Raw genomic sequence first — 20537 nt, 5'->3', positions numbered from 1 at the left:
TTCATTCACTTTTATGATCATTTTCAGGATTCCTGTTGCTTGTTGCCTGCTTGGCTTTTCCACTGTCTTGAGTTTCTTCTGTACATTAAACTTTGTCCAGCATTAGAATAGTTCCCAGGATAATTAGTCACTACTGATGTATCTGTGTGTCTTTTGCTCTTATTTTGAGAAATGCTTTCAGTTCTTCTGATTTTTCTCCCTGAAATGCTGTTGCCAAACAAGATGTAAAAGTGCACATGTATCAGTCTGCTGCTGTCCCTTTCCTCTCTTTCTCCTTCCCATATGGTTGTGGAAAATAACTTGAAAAGACCAAGTCCCAAGACTCAACAATCATACTGCCAATAAAAAGAACGTAAATTTTTATTTTATTTCTTTAATCTGATTGTCATTAAGCCAGCCTGGTTTTTTGGACCTATACTGTGATTTTTAAGTGCTTGGAATTGGCAATGCTGCTAATGCTTTAAGAAAAAAAAGATAAAGAGTCATAATAAAATTGCCTGTGTCTTTAAATAAAAGAAAATAAAATATAGTGATTGCTTGCAGAAAACCAAAGGGTTTCTTTTTTAAATTTACAATCTGAAAGCTTAATTACAATAAGCACTCTTATTTATGTAGGGCTGATCAGAAATTCTCCGTTGCAGAATAACTTCTTAATGTATACAGCATGTCATAGAAAAGTACGCAGTGCATCATTTACATTTTATTGTGGCTGTGGGGAAGGGTGCTGTGTTTTAGAGGGAAGTTGCCTAGGCAAGTAGTTACATGCAAGGACAGGCCTGTTACAATTTCCAAAGGAGCTTGAATGGTGGGAGTGAGTGGTAACCACTGTAAGTTCAGAGCAATAAGAGTTTCTCCAGAGTAAAAAAACTACACAAAGTGCCCATGCACTGGCACACTTTGTCTTTCCATTTTGGAAGAGAACTGAATTGGTAGCAGCTATTGACTTGGGACATCAAATAGAAAAAGTTTTTTGTTACGATGTTATCAGTTACACAAAGCATTTAATTTTTTATTTTTTAAGATTAACTTGGGTTGTAGAAAAATGTGTTTATTTTAAGAAGTGATTACTGCTGGAAAAACGTACATATCTCAATTAGAAGAAGTAGTTGTTTATAGGGCATTTGTCAAGTCCTATGAATAATAAGATTGTGTTACCCATAATGTATTGCTAAGTCACCTTGGATATTTTAGCATCTGGTATTTTCTGCAATTGCATGAGAGACAATATATTCAATGTTAAACAAACATTTTAGATTAAAAATGTAACCTAGCTAAGTCTGATAGGAGTATAGTACTAAAATTCTTGTTTTCCTATACCAGCTCAGCTTGAAGTTTTGTATTGTATTTGTGGACCTTAGATGAGGTTAGATTTGGTTTAACTTCTTATTGTTGGACTTTTTAGTTACTGAGTTGAAGGTACCTCTGTTGACCTCATTAGTTCTCATTTTTTCTATGGAACAATCAAAATCAGGCCCACTGTATAACTAAATAAGTGAAATAAAAGTTATCGGGATAGGCACTGCCTGCTTACAAATTTTTCTCTGTTACTGGAGGAAACAGGCAGGAGCTCACAGTTGTAACACATAAAAGAAACATGACGTGGCACTGTGTAGGGAGCAGCCACAGATAGAGCATTTCATACTCACACTCATCATCTTTCTGGTTTTTGCATTTGTTTTGGGGTGAAGGTGGCAGCTGCCCTGCTCCATTTTAGGCAGACCTGGGTTATGACCCTGGAGTCTGACAGAGGGAGAACATGGGACACATTTGAAGGCATCCAAAATGCATCTCAGAAGCCATACTTGAGGCCTGATGTTCCTGCATGTGCATTCATGGCTTCAGTGGGTAACATCTTTGTTGTGTGTCAACTGTCCGGGTGTGCTTACCCTTCTAATTCAAGCAGCATTTTCTGCAGAGCCAGCTAAGCATCTTGCCTGGATAAGGACATGGGTATTAGTAAAAGTAAAGCAAAAATAAATAAAAATATACAGCTTTCTTTCTTTTTTATTTTTAGTTAATTTTAGCCTGCTCTCCAAAACATAGAGTTATTGTTATTTGTTCAGAGCATGCACTGCCTTCTTCCATGTAGGCAAATGACTCAATGCTTTCTTTTATACAGTTGTCTTGAGAGGATTTTGCATGAGGTACTGGACATTTTAACAATTAAAGAGTTCTTTTTAATCTTTTCTGTTGTCAAGTCACTTGATATTTATTAATCATAATACTGGGATGAATTTACAGCTGCAGCCCATTTGTAAGAAATTTTTTTTGGCTGAATTTTCAGTAAGTATGCCTGTATGCTACCTAATATAGCTAATTTTTTACATAAGACATAATTTCTGTTTTATGCAGACTTCTGGCTACCTCTCTCTGTAAACAGGCAACAGTCTGCCCTTTTAAAATACTTCATATTGAACATAAAAAGAACTAATCTGTCTCTATATTACTGTGTGCGATGGTAGCTTTTTTGGTTTTCATATCAGGGTCCTTTTATCATAGCTGGTTTTATTTCTTCCCTCATGCTCTTTATGAGGGTCTACAATATCTGTAGGGCTAAAAGAAGGTAGGCAATGGAGATTTCTGATGTGTTAACAGCACAAGTGAAATGGAGCTGTGAACTAGGTGTAACTGGATAGTAGTTAGGAATAATTTAAATTTTAAAAATTGTTTATGTGTGAGCAGCTGAAAGGTAAATTAAATGAAGTGATGTGAGTGCTGATGAATGTCTTAAAAATGAGGCTTTGTGGTCCCCTCACCTCAACGATTACCTTTCATGGTTTTCCCCTGTTGTTCCTACTGCAGATACTGAAGGCCTGCTGTCTGACTGATAGAAAGTTTCATAACATGGTCTGAAGTGTAAATGGCATGGGGTGTAGTGGTATACCTGCATAAAAACACAAAGCTGACATTCATAATGTGATATAAGGCACTAGCCGAGGTTTGATTTGCCTTCCAACTTGGTGTTTTTAAAAGGTGTATTTGCAAATGGAATGAGATTTGCTGTCCCACACTCTGCAACTTGTTAGTATTCCTTTAAAAGTGTGGGCTTTTGGATGTTAGTGTGAGTAGATGGAGAACCTCCATGTGTTGGGGGTGAGGAGTGGTGAGGTGTCTGGATGTGCTGTGCAGTTGAGTGCAAGCCTGAGCATCTGTGTGTGTCCTCCTGCTGCCTCTCCCTTGGCTCTGTGTGTTGGGCAGGGGTGTGCTGCTGGGGTTTGCCTTGCCTCAAAACCAGGGCTGTGCTTTTGAAAGAAAGTTAGCCCTCGTTACTAGGGGTATAATTTTGGTCTGAAATTAGCCCAGGTGGCAGCATCTGGATTTAAATGTGTTGGCTGAGGGGTTTCTCATGTTGAGACACTGTGATAGAGGCAAACCCTGAATTTGATAATTGCCTCTTTATTTTCTCATCAGTTACTTTTTCTGGAACTAGCTGTAAACCTGACTTCAGGATTTATTGAGTCACTCCTTGTTCTATAACAAGTACAAATGCCAAAGTGTTCCTCACTTGTATTGGAGCGTGGTTGTGACCGTTACCACATTTCGCCTGTCAGGTACCCACGTGTGAAGGCCTCTATAGTTTTGTACAGCTAAAATTTCTGTCAGCCCAGCTACTTGAAAGAAAGTCAGGCTTTAATGGAGAAGGATAATTACAAAAGCAGGCTTAATCCTCCTTTACTGTGCTTAGAAATTTTGTGCTACTGAGTATTTTCTCATTGGTGTGGTTCCTTTTCAGTGGCACGTGTAGCAGCTGACTAGAAAGTGATATTTTCAAATGTATATAATAATAAATACATTTCTCCTCTTCTGTAGCCTCTGAACACATTTTCTGCTTGGTACTGTGCTGTATTCATAGCTTTCCGAAGGTAGTCTGACAGCAAGTAGATCAAGAATAGTTTGAAAATTCAATATATTCAAGGGGAAAAAATCCTAGTAGGTTATTACAGTAGAAGAAGTTGTAACTTTATTCTCCATGTACCACTAGCAGTTAAAAACCCATCACACTAATCATATGTACTGAATTTTTATTTACAGATTAGGAGGCTCTACTTTGACATATGACTAGCAGGGAAGCCCCTCCCTTTAACAGTTGTATGTCATCTGCTTCAGAGAACTAATTACTTGGCAATTCCCATTTGATAATTCCCTCTTTATTTTCTGATGAGTTACTTAACAGTGATGAGCTTGTTGAGCAGAATGCCGTGCTTAATCTGTGCTTCAGAAACTACAGTGTGGGCCTGGGGATATCATTGTTTCTGAAATGCTGTTTAGCCTTGCCATAGGAGCCTTGAAACCACGCTAAGATACGTGAACAGTTCACAGTTAATGATCAGTTGAATGTGAGTGATGCACAGCAACTGCCAAAAAATAAAGGAAGGGTTTACATTGCTGTTGCACTGCAAGCAGAAAGTTTAAATATGGAATTTCTCAAAAAAACCCCAAGCACCAAACGTAATGTAGTTTAGACGCTGAGAAGCAGAAGCTTATGTCAGAGATATACCTTCTATGTATCATTGATCTTCTCCACTGAAATAATCAATTTAATGGAATTTTTTTTTAAAAAAACCACTGTTTATTGTAATACCCATCTGACATCTTAGCCAACTCCTGGTGGTTTTTGTGTTCTTTTAATATGAGATACTTTAGATAGTTTTTACTGTGTTTTCTCTGCTGTTACCTGTCTTATTCATTCTTCTCCACTTCCTTTTCACATTCTTTTACTCCAGTGGCCACAGCAACCCTTGTTCCTTGCTGGGGAATGCATTAGAAGTCTCACTGCTAATTACAGCATCACAGTGTTTCTAGAGGGTACCTAAGTTCAGCAGTGCTTAGCTACAGCACCAGGCGAGGGGATTTATGGGGTAAAATGACATCAGCCTGCTCATGACAGTCATGGTAAGGTCAAAGTGAGTCTCTCTTGCAGATCAGGAGTCAGATGGGTCCTGTTCAGTCCCAGTGTCTCTGAAATTCAACCATGCTATTGAATTTGAAGAAATTTTTTTTACTGGTTTCAGTGGAGAAAGGTTTGTGGATCATCTACAGTCTCTTTGACTAGATGGTGGTATTATTCTACTGATACTGATACCAGAAGATTTCCATTGGGGCTGAGCCAGTGCTATAAGCTGAGAATTGGGCTATTTTTCCTTTATTAAATAAAAATACAGTATTTTTTGTATTAGCTCAAATGACATTGCATCATCAGGCTTGCTGATTTATTAGATACTCACAATAATATCTCTTGCCCAGTACTGGAAGCTGTGTAACAGGATTGTTTTATCAATGAGAAAAAACTCATTTGTACATAGTTACGTGTGTTTTTGTGAAATTAATCAGAGCAACAGTAGTTTTATGAAACATATAATTCAGAACAGATTAATCTACTTTAATTGTGTTCATGAAGTACACCAGCTATAAAATCTTTTGAAAGGAATATTAATAAAGTTGATCAAAGATGGCTTGAAGTACAGAATTCAAATATGAACACAATTACAGCAAATATACAGACAGATAGAAAGTAGCTTGGGAGATTATTTAAAATAATTACTACAAAAATAAGTCCCATTTTCCTTTTTGGATTTTTTTAAAGAATATATGTTTTAGAAGCAAAGATACAAGAAGAAAAAACAAATACAATTTGAGATTTTATAAAGTGCAGTGAATAAGCATTTTAAATAGCATAATAACACAAGGAGTCAAAACCTCACAGAAGGTCATTGAACCATTTTTCAAATTTTTAAAACCTATTTTTCATTCTATTTAATATTTTAATGACTCGAGGTGTCTCAGGTAGTGCTATATAGGCATTGCTGAAAATAGAAATCCTCTGTAACAATCAGAAAAGAAATATGACTTTCTTAAGATGCCTCACCTGTGATATGAAAGGTTTGCTTACACTGACAGGACTTGTCCCTTGACAAATCCTTCTACAAACCATTACAGCTTTTGTGGATGGACCTTCATCCTGAGCTGTGGTATCATATTTATTTTCCAGAGGCAGCCAAAGAGTTATTAGATGTTGATTTAGACAGATTTTCATCTGCCTGCTTCAGAGGTGTCTAAGATTGAACTTCAAAGTGTTTGGCCCCAGACACATGGATACATGCCAATACTTTTTCTATCAATAGTTATGCCAGTGAAACATTAACATATGAATATTGTGACCACGATCTTCAGTTAATCCAAGATTTTAATTACATGCTAATGCATTGAAATTTGGCCTCAGGTTGAAAACAAATAAAAACCAACTCACTAACAAAAGGGAGGTTTCCCTGTTGACCACTTCTGTTCTCTCCCTGGCACCAAATAAAATGGTAGGTTCTCTCTACTCTATTACAAGGAGAGCCTGATACATCCTGGATACTGTGTTTCTTTCCTCTGGATTCTCTTTTTCCTTTTTCTCACCACCTACCCTGTTAACATCACTCTTCTGTAAGTAACACCTGCTGATGGACTAGCTGAGGATGACCTGCTTTGTCTGGTCATACGATTTGTGTTTGCAAGTCCTTGTTTGCAGAACTGAGAAGCTGCTGCACCTCTCTGTTTAGGACTTGTCTGTTTCCTCTTTGAATCAGGTTGAGTTTCACGTTTCCTTCTTGCCACTCTTGCTAAGCTTTCTTGGATCTCTGCTGTGATCTGGCCTGATATTTTTGTTGTTAGTGACAGTCTTGGAAATCACATGTGACTTCCTTTGTGAACTTGACAGTTGATTAATTAAACTGGGGGGAGGTAAGTGATATATGTCACATATGAGTACGTGTAACACGTGTCCTGTTTTACATGGAAAGAGGATGACGGTGGAGCTTACAGTACAATAATCTATAGTTTAAAATTATACTATATGGTGTTTGGATAGCTCACAAATACATTAGAAAAGTGTCATAAAACAGATGTGATACTGCAATCCTGGAAGAGCTGGAGGAGTAAAAGTCTGCATTTTGCTTCATATTTGCACAAGATGACAAAGTAACTCATTCTTGTTGTGTGGTCTTCAGGTGTGAGAGTGATAGAACCAGCATGGATGCCTCCTGCCATTTGTTTGTCACTACTGGTTTATTTCGATTGCACCTCAGTAGCAGGCACAGAGGGAATACGATGTGTAGTGACTGAGCAAATTAAAGTAATTCCTCAGTGAAAGTATGACATTTGTTACATGAGGTTACTATCCAGATGTTATCTGTTAGCGTACAGTGAGAAAGAGCCCTAAGGAAATTTGAGGTGGGTAGAAAGTAAGCATCTGAAATACATTAAACATCAGCAATCGAGTACAACCCTGTTACCTTAGGAGTCAAACTTGGTGAATGTCATGTTGGCTGTATGGAATGGGAGAAATGCAAACTAAGACACACTTCTGCTATGTGTGCAGCTCTGCTATGAGGTGCGTTCATCTGAGCTGTCAGCTGGCTGGCTGCAGTGTTTGCTGCTGTTTATACAGCTCAACCAGGGTGTCTTTATGAAACCAGCAGTGCTGTGCAACCTAGGCTGCAGCAACCAGTGGTTTTATGCTGCTCTTATTTAACACGAAGGGCGCGTGTTGTGCAATGCACCGAGGTGCTCGGCCAAAGGCTGTGGTGAAATAAGGGGTCGGGTTCCCACCTCTGTTACTTACTTGGGTGGTTTCAATGGAGCCATGTGGGTGGTGTGATAGAGTCTGGGGCCTTTGGCGTGTGTCTGAGCCTCTGGGCTCAGGGCTGACACAGACAGGTCAGCACTGCTGATCACACACGGTTTGTTTGGTGGGAGTAGAGCAGTCACTTGGCTTTTCCTTCAAGTGGAGAAGGACTGAAAGTTGTTGCTCAGGCAAATGTCATCAGTCTTCTTTTCTTCCTGTGCTTCAGGTGGATGTGTTGGTGAATAAGACTAATCTTTCTTTACATAGCCCAAGCAGTGTTTTGCCTTTTTATCCTTCTGTCCTGTTTAAACCATTTCCAGACTTCTTTCTCTTGTTGCTGGCCAATTAGTTTTTCTCTTCACCGCCTTCTCTATCAAGATTCTCCTGTGCTCAGCAGTTCTTACTGCTGCATATCTGACCTACTTGTACATGTCTCCCTCACTGGGTTTGTTACCGGCACAATACTTAGATTTTGTGTAGACCCTTTCTTCCCTTTTAATTCTGTGTGTGTTTCTATGTGTCTAAAATGCCCTTCTGCTTAGAGTGTTTTGATACCTCAATAGTTTTCTGCAGAAATGCAAATTTGAATGTTGTTTCATCTACCTCTCTTCCTTCCTAGTTTAGTCATAGCTGGATTCTGAGCTTTGCAACCCCAGTGATCTGCCTGGACAAGCCTTTCACTCCATGCAGCCTTCCGCTCCTCCTCATGGGAAAAGACCATTATTTCTTCTCTGAAGCTTCTCTGTGGGTGCCTGTTTCTCTGGCTGAACATTGGATTTTCAGTTTATGTGCCCCTGCTAGTCTTCCCTGGTTTCCAGTTGCAGTGTCTCTTCAGCAGACATCTTGCTTTTTAGGCTTGTCAGCTATCTCTAACAAATCAGTAGCATATATTTGTTTGTAAAATGTTACATGCTGGCATTGTTAAAAAAACACAAACAATGAAAACCACAAAACCAAAATTCATTCAGTTATTTTCTCTGTACCTGAGCATGAGCCTGGGTCATTTGCTTATAAAATAATGGAGAACCTATTACTTTATTATCATATCATGTGATCTTCTAATCAAAGGATTCTTTTACTGCATTAGTAGCAATATTCAAATTGTTGATGTAAACTGTAAAAAATGTAGTACCATTTTCATGTGTCATACTGATGGGTCAAAAGTAGCAGCTTGAGCACTTTTATTTACGCTTCTTTATCATCACTTCTTCTCATACCGTGACTCTGCTCCAGTGATAAAGTTCTCTAGTAATAGGTTGTGAAATATAAGTTAAATCAAAAAAGAATTTTTGAAAAGCACTTCATTCAGAAAAAGAAAATAAAAGTGACATAGTATGCATTTTGAGTGAGGTTCTTCAGACAGGGAAAAATTCCTGGACTGCTATGGAGAAGTACCAGAATGAAGCACCCACTGAATGAGTGAAGTTCACTTAAGGTGTGAAGTGGAAATATGTAAGATGGGTTTTTAAATTTTTTTTTTTTTTTTTTTTTTTTTTTTTTTTTTGTGTAGCAGCATGCTTTTGCCATGAACTGACATTGGAATGATACTGTGGTTATAGTAGATTTAAAAGAACCCAAACAATATAATAATTATTTTGATTGATAATGCTGGACTTGGTATGTTTTCTCAAAAAGGAGGCTTTTGACTAAACAGGAAACCATCAAAAATAACTTCTATCTGGAAATTGATAACCCTTCTTGTTATAAATTAACAACAAAAAGATACAGACTAAGGGATATTAGAGGAAAATACACATTTTACAAATTTATTTACTCAGTGAATTTAACAATAGCGTGAGTATAGTTTCACTTTTCCTGTATGTAGGCAGTTTCTCAAGGTGAGAAAAGCATCTGAAAAAACCCTCAACCTCATGGTTATAAGATCATAAAAACTGGTGCAGGGAGCTTGGAGGTATGAGTTACTACTTTTAAAGTCCTCTTTTAAAAACAACGCTAGACTCCATATTGATGGAGTGCTTTTAAAGGCAGTGCCCTTTTAATCAGCAAACAGGTCCTCTGTGCATCAAGTAATTAAAAATAGAGCAAAGTTTCTGAACAAGGCGTCTGGCAGAAGCGTCTGTACTTCCATCTGTGCATGATTAGCAGAATGTTTCATGATATTTAAATAGCACAAGCTTTGCTCTCTTTTTTATTATTTGTTGTACTGAAGACCTGTTTGCTTGTTAAGTGGTCTTTTTTGAATAGTTACTGGCAAGGAATCAGGAAAGTGTATGAAGACATCTTGTACACACTGCAAATGCCAAATTGTCCCTTTTTTCAGAGACACTGCCCTTACTATTTTTTTTTTGAATTTTTTTTTTTTTATGGAGTTTTACCACATCCCTCACTTGATGTTTAAATTTTCTTAAGGACCAGTTGATTTCAGAGGGAGTTGAGCAGGTATTTCTGGCCAGGGACTGCAGCCTGGCCGCTCACAGGATTGCCCTCCCTGGGAGGTGCGTTGCCGTGCGAGTACGCACCAGGGTGCACTTGCAGAGTACGTGTGGCGGCTCAGCTCTGCAGCTCCTGCCTCTAATCTGCTGTGCACGCTGCTCTGGAGCCTTACCCTTTCACAGGGACGTAATCAGCCAGGCAACAGCTTTCCAAGTGCTTTTGAGGCCTTAAGCTGGGACTCCTCTTTGCTGGCAGTCATTCAGCATTGGATTGTGTACTCTTCGTCTCTGGCTAGCAACGCGGCGCTTTGCAGTTGTAGCCACTGATTTCCCTCTGTACTAGTAAAGATTTTGTGTGTGTGTTTTACAAAGGCCTGTACAAGAAGGTATGGAATGAAAAGAAGCTGCTGTCTGGATGCTGAGTGCATTGCTGTAGCTGGCTGAGGGCAGTTCTGTTATGTGCAGTGCCCTGTTGTTGGGTGCTGGCAGGTTGGCAGGGAGCTGAGACGCTCGGATAGGCTCAGAGGTCCTTTATGGAGAGCCAGTATTCAGTCTTAGGACAATCTGTGGTCTTGGATGGGCATGGAAAATAAGAGCTTTTGTGGTGTGTGTAAGTGGTGTTTACTCTGTAGCTGGGCTTTTCGTTGTTGGGTTTTTCTTCTTGTGTTTGAGGAAAGCTGTGGTGTGTGATGTGTGAGTACTGACCTGGGTCGTCTCTTAACTTCAGCTAAAAACTTCAAAAGAAATTGTGGTTACTACTGAGAGCAAAGCTGCTAACCTGTCAACATAAATGTATAAACTCTGCGTGTTTGCACCTTAGAAAAAAACCCACTGAAACACCTCGGCTGTGAAGAAAGAGTGTGCTATAAGCCTCCACACAGAGTTCACCCCACCTCACCTGGTTAGCACTGTGTTAGCGATGTCCATCATGCTGTTTCTGGCCCAGGTTCTGCAGAGCAGAGTGCTCTGCAGTCTCACAGCAAGCTCTCCTCAGCAGGTTTATATCTTACATGGTGAAGTTGTTGAGTTTCAGGGGGGGCAGTGATAGGATCACTTTGCAAATACCTGTCCATTGCCATCATTCAGCTGCTGGTCCAGGGAAGGCTTGAAGATGAATGAGTATATACAGGGAAGTACTGGAAGGGCAAGAGAAGGAACAAACATGCTTCACTGTAAAAACTGAGGGTAATATGTATGCCCATTCTTTCAGCTAAACCTTTCAACTAATGCATGAAGCAGTTGCACTCACATTTTACCCATACTGCTCTTAAAAATCAGTTCCCTTAATAATTGATTTCTTCAGAAATAAGAATTACTTCTAGAGCTGATTCTTGATTAGTGCAGTTTGGTGGGTCTAATATTAGCTTCTTTCCAGGAGCAGGAAGGAGAGAAAAGACTCGGGTTCATTTTAAAGATTCATGAAGTTGTGTTGGTAGGTTGGTTAAACTAAGCCAAGTTTTGTGTTTTGCTCCTAGTATTTGTTCTCAAAATATACCATAATGCTTTTTTGGAACAGCTTCAGTGTATCTTGTGAATTTGAATTAATTAATATTAGTATGAGTTTCATATTGTCCAACAGAACTTGGGGTTTTTTGTGTCTTCTGTCATGCCCAAGGTGCTCCAAGCACTTAAAAATAATGAGTTCAGTTATAATAGTGCTGAGGCTCTGTAGACAAACAGCCATTCTTCTGAGTGCAAGGAGATCAAATTCAAGGATTGCTTTTTTGACAGGAGTGGGAAGAATACTGCTTGTGATGCTAGTAATACCCCTGGTATTTTTTCAAGAGCATTTGTGACAGGCTCCTTGTTTTGGTAGACTAGATTTTGCTGTTTATTACTAAATTTATAATTCTCAATGCACTGTAAACAAAGTGAAGAAGAATTGCAGGACACATATTCAGAAGCTGTTATTCACGCCTAATTGTTGTATTTCTAGCCCTGATTATTTGACATCATGACATACTACATGAAAAATCGAGTAGCCCTTGATTTCCTGAAACAAAACCAAAGGTTCCTTTTCTAGCCCTGCAAAAGTACATTGTATGTAAGCAGGTAAACTGGAATTCTGCCTAGGATGGTAGGATGCTGTTGATTTGTGTGAAAAATGATGGTTCTGTTAGTTGTCTGCAGTTCTCCAGAGGGGAGAGAGGGCCTTGTATCACTCAAAACCAATTCATTTCAGCTGGCTGGAGAGAAGTATGGACAGCATCCAACAAACAGCCATCTCCAAGTACAAAGATTATAATGGAAATGTTGATGACCAGTCAGTATTGATATATTAGGAAGTATTTATATAACTCAGTGTTGTTGACTACTGTAGAAATGTTGTCTTAGGCCCTGTTCCCACTGGCATTCCTCCTGTTGACTTTTGGAGTGTTAGGATCAGACCCCTTTGGCTCAAATTTGGAGTGAATTAAGACTGAAAGAAGCATGCATGTTCTGCAATCACCCTTCACTTTTGGAGGGGAGAATGGAGGAAATAACTGACTTGTGCAATGGTACCAAAGTTCTTTATGGCATCATCAAGCCGTACACTGAAAATAAAGCTTTCCTTAAGCTATTTGAGATATTTCATTTTGATCTATAGCCTAAAGTGTTCCCTGTTAATGGAAGACTCAATGTGGTTTTTATGCTTTCCTTGTGAAGCTGTTCTTTGACAAGGAGAAAAATGTATCTAATTAGCATGCACCTTTCTGTATGTGGATTATTATGCATTCATTATTTTAAGTTGCTGCTATTATATGAAAGTTTCTCCAGAACTTTGGCAAGTTGGTAGAAAGGAGTGACAGTTCAGTGCATTCTCAGCTGCGCAGCTCTAAAATATGTTGCTTTTGAAGACACCTACATGTTACAGTAAAAATACCCCTTACAGCCAAAGGTGTGTGACCACAGTCTAGGTAATCACAAAAGAAAGAGATTCAACTAAGTACTGAAACAGGAAAAAAAAAAAGTAAATTTTTTTTAAGAGCAGTAGAAATTATGAAAGACATAATTACTATTCTATGAATATTAAAAAGAAGCCCCCCAAACCCCACAAAGCTCAAGGGTTCTCTATATGTAAAAGTCACCATCAGTTAGGGAATACATATCTGAATACTGAATATATTCTAAATACTATACATTTGATTGACATTCAGGGCTCAGTTGTACTCCAGAAAAAGAACAGATGTGTAGCTTTGCTAGAAACAACAAAAGACAATTTGGGGAAATGCAGAAGTACTGCTAGAAAAGCTGAATGCTACATTTCTAAGTAAAATGCCATGTGACTAATATAAGTGCTCTTCTGTCCCAGATAGGGCTGCTGAAATTTTAAGCAGATAGCAAAAATTTACTGTTTCATATTTCATAGATAATAGTTGTTCTGAATGCTTTAAATAATACAGGAAATGTAGTGTGACAAACTTGACATTTGAATATTAATATTGATACTGAAACAGTTCACCACAAAGAATGCCAGGGCTGCAGGAGGAAGGATAGCATTTTGATCAGATAAAGACACAAAAATTATAAAGCCCTTCATATACATTGAAAAAAAGGCCTTGTGAAAGCTGTGACAAAATTACCTTTCAAGATTAGACATTTTATATCCTGTTTTAGTAATATCTCTGCAGGGAAAGCTGGAAGCGAAGAGATGTCTTTGCCATTTCTGTCTTCCCCCTTCCTCCCCCACTTGCAGTTTGATGAAGGCTGTTTGAAATAAGGTTAAGAGTCCAGGGCTATGAAGTGTTTTGGGTTCACTTGTGCAAATACATGAGTGGATGTCGGCTCAAGAAAAGACACATGGGCATGTATACTCTTTGGTGACCAGTCTCAGACTTGCTTGAGATGCACTGTAAGTTATCCTCTGTAAAGTTGAGATTTGGCAACAGGTTACTTTATTAAAGAGAGGCTTTTCTTTTCTAAACATAAAATAGTGCTGACAGTCCCTTTTTCCTAAACAGGCAAGCTTGCTCTCCCACATCTGTGTGCACATGAGTGTGTGCACAATCTCTTAGTATAAATTTGTTATGGCTTGCTTGATTTTTGTAGCTATGTGTGGTGAGACCAGGAGAACACAGCCCTTCGGGTATGAGTAAGTTTCAGCCCACCTACGTGATGGAGCCCAAGGACTGTGTCCTCTTTCTGTTCACATCGTCCCTCAAAGAGGATACAAAATAAAGATGTAGACTGGTGAAAAGTTGATGATTGCAAGCAGAAGAGGCCAGCCCAAGCCAAGCCCATGGAAGGAGCAGGAATGTTTCTGTTCTGTCGCTCTCTGCAGTGCAGTGCTGGTGTGGATGTGCCCCACTGTTGATAAATCTCTTAGTGTCTTTTGGCAGTTGTTGTCATAGAGATGATTTGGTAAGTCACTTAGCTGGTTGTAGTACTGATAGGTACATTGCTTTCCAAAATTCCTTGTAAGTGGAGTATGTAGAGTACCTTTTTGGCTTTGTATGGGTAGTATAGCTTGCACCAGTTTGATTTTAGCTGTTTAGCTATATGCAAACTAGTTAAAGGCGTTTTATTTTTTGGGACAGGAAGGAAAAGTTTGTCAGCCTCCCTTCTGAAAATGTTTTGGTAGCTGTGACCACTTTTTCCCTTCAAAAATATATCTTGTGCTTTCAGACTCTCTCATTTTCAGATGTGATTAATGGTAATTTTTATCTTTAGAATGCAAATGGAATTTTTAGCATACTTTTGCGCTGTATACTGCTTCTTTCTGCACAAACTGCTTACCAGACAAATTAAAAAGACAGGTATGTATCTAAAACCCCACCAACCCAAAGCAAAGTACACTTTACCTTCTGAAATATTTATATACTTGTAGTTGTAGGTGCTGCAAAATATTTATGTGGAAGTGGCATCATTCTGCTTTGCCAAGTGTAAGCAGGTCCCTTTAGCTGTGTGTTGCCACTGTAGGCAGGAGAAAATGTTGGGCATTTCACTGGAATGATGGCAAAGCCTTTGTGTCTCAATGTGGGTAACCCACATGGGAACAACCCCTCTGAGGTACGTTCTGCAGGGGGCTGTTGCCTGTTGAGGAATCACAGAACCCTGGCAGTTGCTGGTATTCCTGTAAAAAGGGTGTAACAGCAGCACTTGTATTAAAAAATGCAAATCCCCTGCTGCCATGTACAAAGCAGGCAGATTCCTGACCCCTCGGTGATGCCAATGGCATTTCAGCCTGCCCTGTGAATTGTTAAACTCGTTAGGCACAATCTCATTTTCACAAAGGAGACCTGGACTAAGGTAGTAATGCATTGGAGATCTTACTCTCCAGGGCTGTGCAGTTTGTAAGGTGATTCACAGCATGTACAGAGGGAATGGAAAATGTTATCTTGGAAGCATTCCAGTGTGTTATTCTGAAGTCATTTTGCTCAGGCACAAACGCTGGTGATTGTATGGCAGCCTCTAGAGCTACAGAGTGGAAGGTGAACCTCCTATACCTTAGGATAGGCTGTAACTAGCAAATGACATTTTATTCTGTGGCCAGCTATTCACGTGACTATTCAGACCTCTGTTCCAAATAGAAACCAAGAAAATAAAATACTTCTGAGACTTTGGCCTGTTACAATATGGGTTGCTGCTGCAGATGATTATATAGATCTATTTTACTGCCTGTTCCCCATGCCAAAATTTAGAAAAGTGTCTTAATTTTAACTGCCCAGAGACACAGCCCAAAATGGGAGTAATCATACTGAAACAAATTACTTTTTTTACATCCTGTATTTCCTCTATTTCTTCAACTGTTTCTCAAACAACTACTGCCAGTGGTACAATAATAGGTTAAACTAACTTAAAAAAAAATATAGTATAGTTGCTCAAAGGAACATAGAAGTAAATCTTTAAGACAACATTTATCTTCTGATTTAGTGTCTGAACCTGCTTCCTTGATATTAGTGCAAATTAATGAAATTAGGATCATACCTTTAAAGGAATAGGAACAATAAAAAAAACTCCTGAACCCCAACAATTGTATATTTGAGCTCACCAACATAAAAATATGACTGAAAAATTGTGACATAAGCCTAAGCATCAGCTAATTGTTATGGTGAATGGAATAATCTTCTATGGAGCTGTGAGTGACCAACGTGTTATAGTGCAAGGGGGCCCTATTAATCCACAGAGTATTGACAGAGCATATGGTAACTGCTCCAAAACATGCCATATATAACATGCTTTTTGTACTGTTGTGTAAACTGCATTCTAATGTGTAACTGAGAATATAGGTAGTCCTAAAAAAATCATTTTGCGCTGTGGCATTTGCTAGCAATATGGTATATGTCCAGGATGTACAGTAGATATTCAAATTCAGTATGCTGCAGAATTTGTGAATTTGCATGTTAAAATACTTGTCATTTCTGGAAATACCCTGAAGTGTAACTGTCCACAACCTTCCTCTTCTAAATTATTATTAAATACTTGTTTTCAAAGGCGAATCTTTGGCCATTTGGAGTATGAATTTCATAGCTAGTGATTTTAAAATCTGATAGTCAGGACTGTGACCCAGAATTTTTTTTTACCATTTTTGCTGTCCTTTTGATTAATATGTGTGAAGTACCAAAGCCTGTGTACCTCAATGCTGTTCATTACCCTGCCTTTTGGAAAAATTGAGGAAGAGCTAGGAAGAGACATGGGCAGGACCAGAGAGCCTTATGCAGTTCAATCCAGAGATAATTTCTCCTGGTGTCACTTGGATGAGGAGAGATAAATTGCTCATGCCTCTGGTCTAAACTATGTAGTAACATGAGAACCCTTGGGAGTAGGGTGTTCAACCTGGGAGATGTCCTTCCTGGGGGGACATTTTGGAGCCTCCAGGAGTGTATCATGGGAATGCTGGGGCTCTTAAATCTCAAACTGTGAAAGCTGGGGCCTCACCTGCCTGTGTACTGTTCAGAGATGGGGAGCTGCCTGTATGCAGGTAACCAGATTTTAATTTTTCAGCTTACCCCTGCAGCAGCTGCTCCTCATGGGTTTTTTCCTGCTGCTCTGTGCTGCTGCAGGGTCAGGTTTACCCTGAGAACATATGCTTGTGGGTGCTCCACGCCAGTGGTGCAGCTGAGGTATGGGATCAAAAGAAGAATGAAGAATGTGGGGGCTGCCTGTGAACCTGCTCACCTTCTGCACACTTTCGGGAGACCTGGAAAATGAGGCAACTAATTGCAAAGGCTGGAGTTTGTTTAAATACAACTCAAATGTTGCATAATGTCTATTACCTAATTTTTTCTATCCTTTTGGAATGTTGCCCCTCAGGGATAACTGGATACAAGAGTTGCACTGTATGTGCATAAAGGTGGGAATATTCCTACCGGCTGCTGCAGCCCTCGCTGGAGGTTGTAAGTGGCAGTGTTTGTTTGCAGTGTAATGGTGGGTTTTAGTTTGTACTCTGTGGTGGCAGCAGTGACCAGTGACTGTGGTCTGTGAACCTGTTGACTTGGAGCCTGCCTCTGAAGAGCAGGGACTCAGGAAAGCAAAGATGGCTGTCAGCTGGTGCAGTCATTCTATGGTGGGCTTCGCTTTTATTGGGAAAACCTTGCAAGTGAGAGAAGATTGAAAGCTTGCTTGGCCTTTCTGCAGGTGAAGAGAGGTCATAAAAGTTATTTTTTTGGGATGCCAATTGTTTTTTAGAATTCTAATTATACTGTTTCATTTTCATGTAACTTTCCCTCGTTTTTCCCCTGCCCATGTTGAGTCAAGTAGCACTTCTGTCTTTCTGTTTGACTATATATGCAGTTGTTGCTATCCAAAATTCTTTATTGATCTAATAAAGTAGTTAGATGAGGTGACTTTGAAAATATAAAAGGATAGCTAAGTGAATCTATATAAAAATTAATGTTTAACAGAGAGCATCTTTGATAAAGTTAGCAAACATTCTGTGAGCAGTGTTATAGTTATGGCTGTTTTCAGACAACTTGAAAGCTTTCTGGAGAACTCATTCTCTGGAGTAAAATGTTTTCTGCTTGTTTCTGTTATGAAAGGGAATAAAGTGTTACTGTTGTCAGAATCCATTCATTTCTCGTACCTTGTAGTAAATGATAACACTCCCCTTCCTGTTTTTGAGATTCTGAAACATGGAAGTGAAAAATACCTCATTTCATTATTTAGATATAGGCAAATAATAATGTTTTCCCCTTTTCTTGCACTATTTCTGACTGCTCTTTAAAAATTCCACTGCACCCCTGGTAGGTGAAATGGTATGGGCCTGAAACAGGAGAAACCATTCCTAAAATTTCAGTCTGGCTCATACCTGAATGTGCTGCCTCTCATGCTTCACTGCGAATCCACATCAACCCACTGGTGTGATAACATGGGATGAGCTGCAGTCACCCAAACCTTTGCTTCATCTTGAGCAGTCAGGCTGGCAGGAGTGGAAAATGCTCCTCAGCAGCAGGTTTGATGCTTAGAAAACCTAATTTAGGAGTAAATTCTTGCTCCGATGGCGACAGCCTTGCTCCTGCTGTGCCATTGGTGACTGAGGAGGAGCAGCAGGCCATGCCAGGCTGGGTACCCCTGGCATGGGCCCTGCCCACAGGTGGTTGCAGGGAGGGGACTCATGGCACCTTGCTGGAGTTCAGCTGAACAGTGTAATGAGTATCATTTTAGCTCCCAGTCAGCTGTAATAGGTACCAGGAAGCCGCTTCTCTTTGCATAACCTATTAGAAAAGCTATTTTACTTTCCTACACGTATGCCTTATATGGAAGAACAGGCGGCGTGGTGATTTGTCAGGAGACTGCATGAACTGTATTTTCCAGTGTCACAACTGGCAACTGTGAAATCTGCACCAAAATGCTTGTACCAATCATCCTTTAGGCCAGCTAGGGGAAAGTACTGCTGGGTGTGCAGGGTGCTCATACCTGAGCTGGGGGCAGATGCCTACTCTGGTCCCCGCTGGTGTCAAGGGAGTTAGTGGTTGAACTAGGGAAGCTGATCTGGACAATCTTCCAGCCTGAAGGATGTGAGGCAAAAACGGATGGGAGGAACTGTAAGTGATATGAGGGAAGCAGTAGGCTAGGAGAAGAAGGGTCCAATAAAATCAAGTAATAAAATACATCCATAAAACTGCAGGACCTGAAGTTTGAAACAGTAGCTCTATGCTTACATGCTTGGCACAACTTTCATTTCTAATTTGTCTGCTTCCTTCAGGCTTCCACTTGCCAGAGAGGTGGTCTGTATGCTCACTGTCTGCAGCTGGAGAGTCCCTGGTCTGCTCATGCCAGTGGTGATAGAGGACCACAGGGAGATAAGAGTTCTCCCTGTAGCAGTCATTGCTCTTGGGTGGGTGTGCATGGCTGGTTTTCCAGATCATAGACTTCAGGCAGTAAGGCATTAGAAATATTATAGTCTATTAAATGTACTGTGGAGAGTTTGGCTGCACTAACTGCTGCTTTTAATAGAGCTCAGATCTGACATTTTTGGGACTGAGAGGGTTTGGATGTAAACTTTGTTAAATTGGTTTTGAAAAAGGAAGTTCTTTCATGCTTTGATGGGAAAAAAAAATATGAAGACAGAACTGCAAGTCTCTTCCTTAAATCAAAGTTTTCTGCCTGAAATGGGAACAGCTCAGCAGAACTGTTTAAGTAAACATGGCCATAACTGCTTATCTGAGACATTGGCATCCTCTCTTCTTACTGTGTTACTTTTTTGTGGTATCCTGGCGTCTCTCAGTCACTGATGTGTTTGTTCTCACAGCGCCTCCTTTGTAGGCATATGCTTTTGTGTGCATTTGATAGTTGCCACCAAGATTTGAGGCTTTATCTGAAGACATTGCTCCAGGAATGTACGTTTTCTACACCTCTGCAGATGAGATTTTGGAACTGCTGTCTGAACAGTACTTCCTGCCTCCAGCTCTGAATTTCTCTCTGTCTCTGTTGTGGCTTCTTTATTTATTAAGCAGGGGAAAAAACAGAGGCAACTGTTTCTGAGTCATCCCAAGTCAGTGTTCAGCCCAGGACAGGATAAAATCTAGGCCAGTGACAGCTGGTGTACAGTTGTAGCCTGTGTGGGGGGTCAGTATAAACTGGGAGATTTGCTGAAAATCACGTTATGTATGTGAGAGTGCAAGGAATTAGGTACCATACTGTAAAGCTGGTGCCTGAGTATGGGATCATGATTCTTCTCCTAGGTAGGGAAAAGGCACCATATTGCAAGAATGACTTATTGATACCTAACGTTACAGCTTGGGTGAGATTTGCCTGTGTGTGTTAAAATAATGTAGACCTACAGTGGGTCTTTTATCCAGGAGGCATTGCCACCTGCAAGTAACTTCTGTGCACTCCCAAGTTCTTCCACTGTACCATTGCTTGAAACTTCATTATTGAAATTAATTTTTAAGTTAATGCTTTGCTCTTAAGATCAGCCTCTAAAGAAAGAAATTTGTTTTATTTGTACATGAACAACAAGAAGAATGTTTTAGTTATAGAATGTAGGATTGTAATTTATTTGATAGGTCTAGTAAAGTAAGAAATTCAGTGATGTTTCATAGAGCACTTCTGTGTGTTCTATAACATCTTCTTCAAAGTAATGGAAGAATAAGAAATGAGAAGTGAGAGATGCTTTG

The 20537-nt window shown here is 39.6% G+C and overlaps 1 protein-coding gene across 16 annotated transcripts in view; it reads left to right on the top strand.

The window, feature by feature from the left end:
• ATXN1 (ataxin 1) overlaps positions 1 to 20537 on the top strand; it is a 247998-nt gene that overhangs the window by 32290 nt on the left and 195171 nt on the right. The window lies entirely within an intron of this gene.

Source organism: Agelaius tricolor, unplaced genomic scaffold (assembly GCF_023055355.1).
Source record: "Agelaius tricolor isolate 1412-34295 unplaced genomic scaffold, bAgeTri1.0.p SCAF_2, whole genome shotgun sequence".
Taxonomy (NCBI): Eukaryota; Metazoa; Chordata; class Aves; order Passeriformes; family Icteridae; genus Agelaius; species Agelaius tricolor.
The sequence above is the reverse complement of the archived record's forward strand: the minus strand, read 5'-3'. Positions and strand labels throughout refer to the sequence as shown.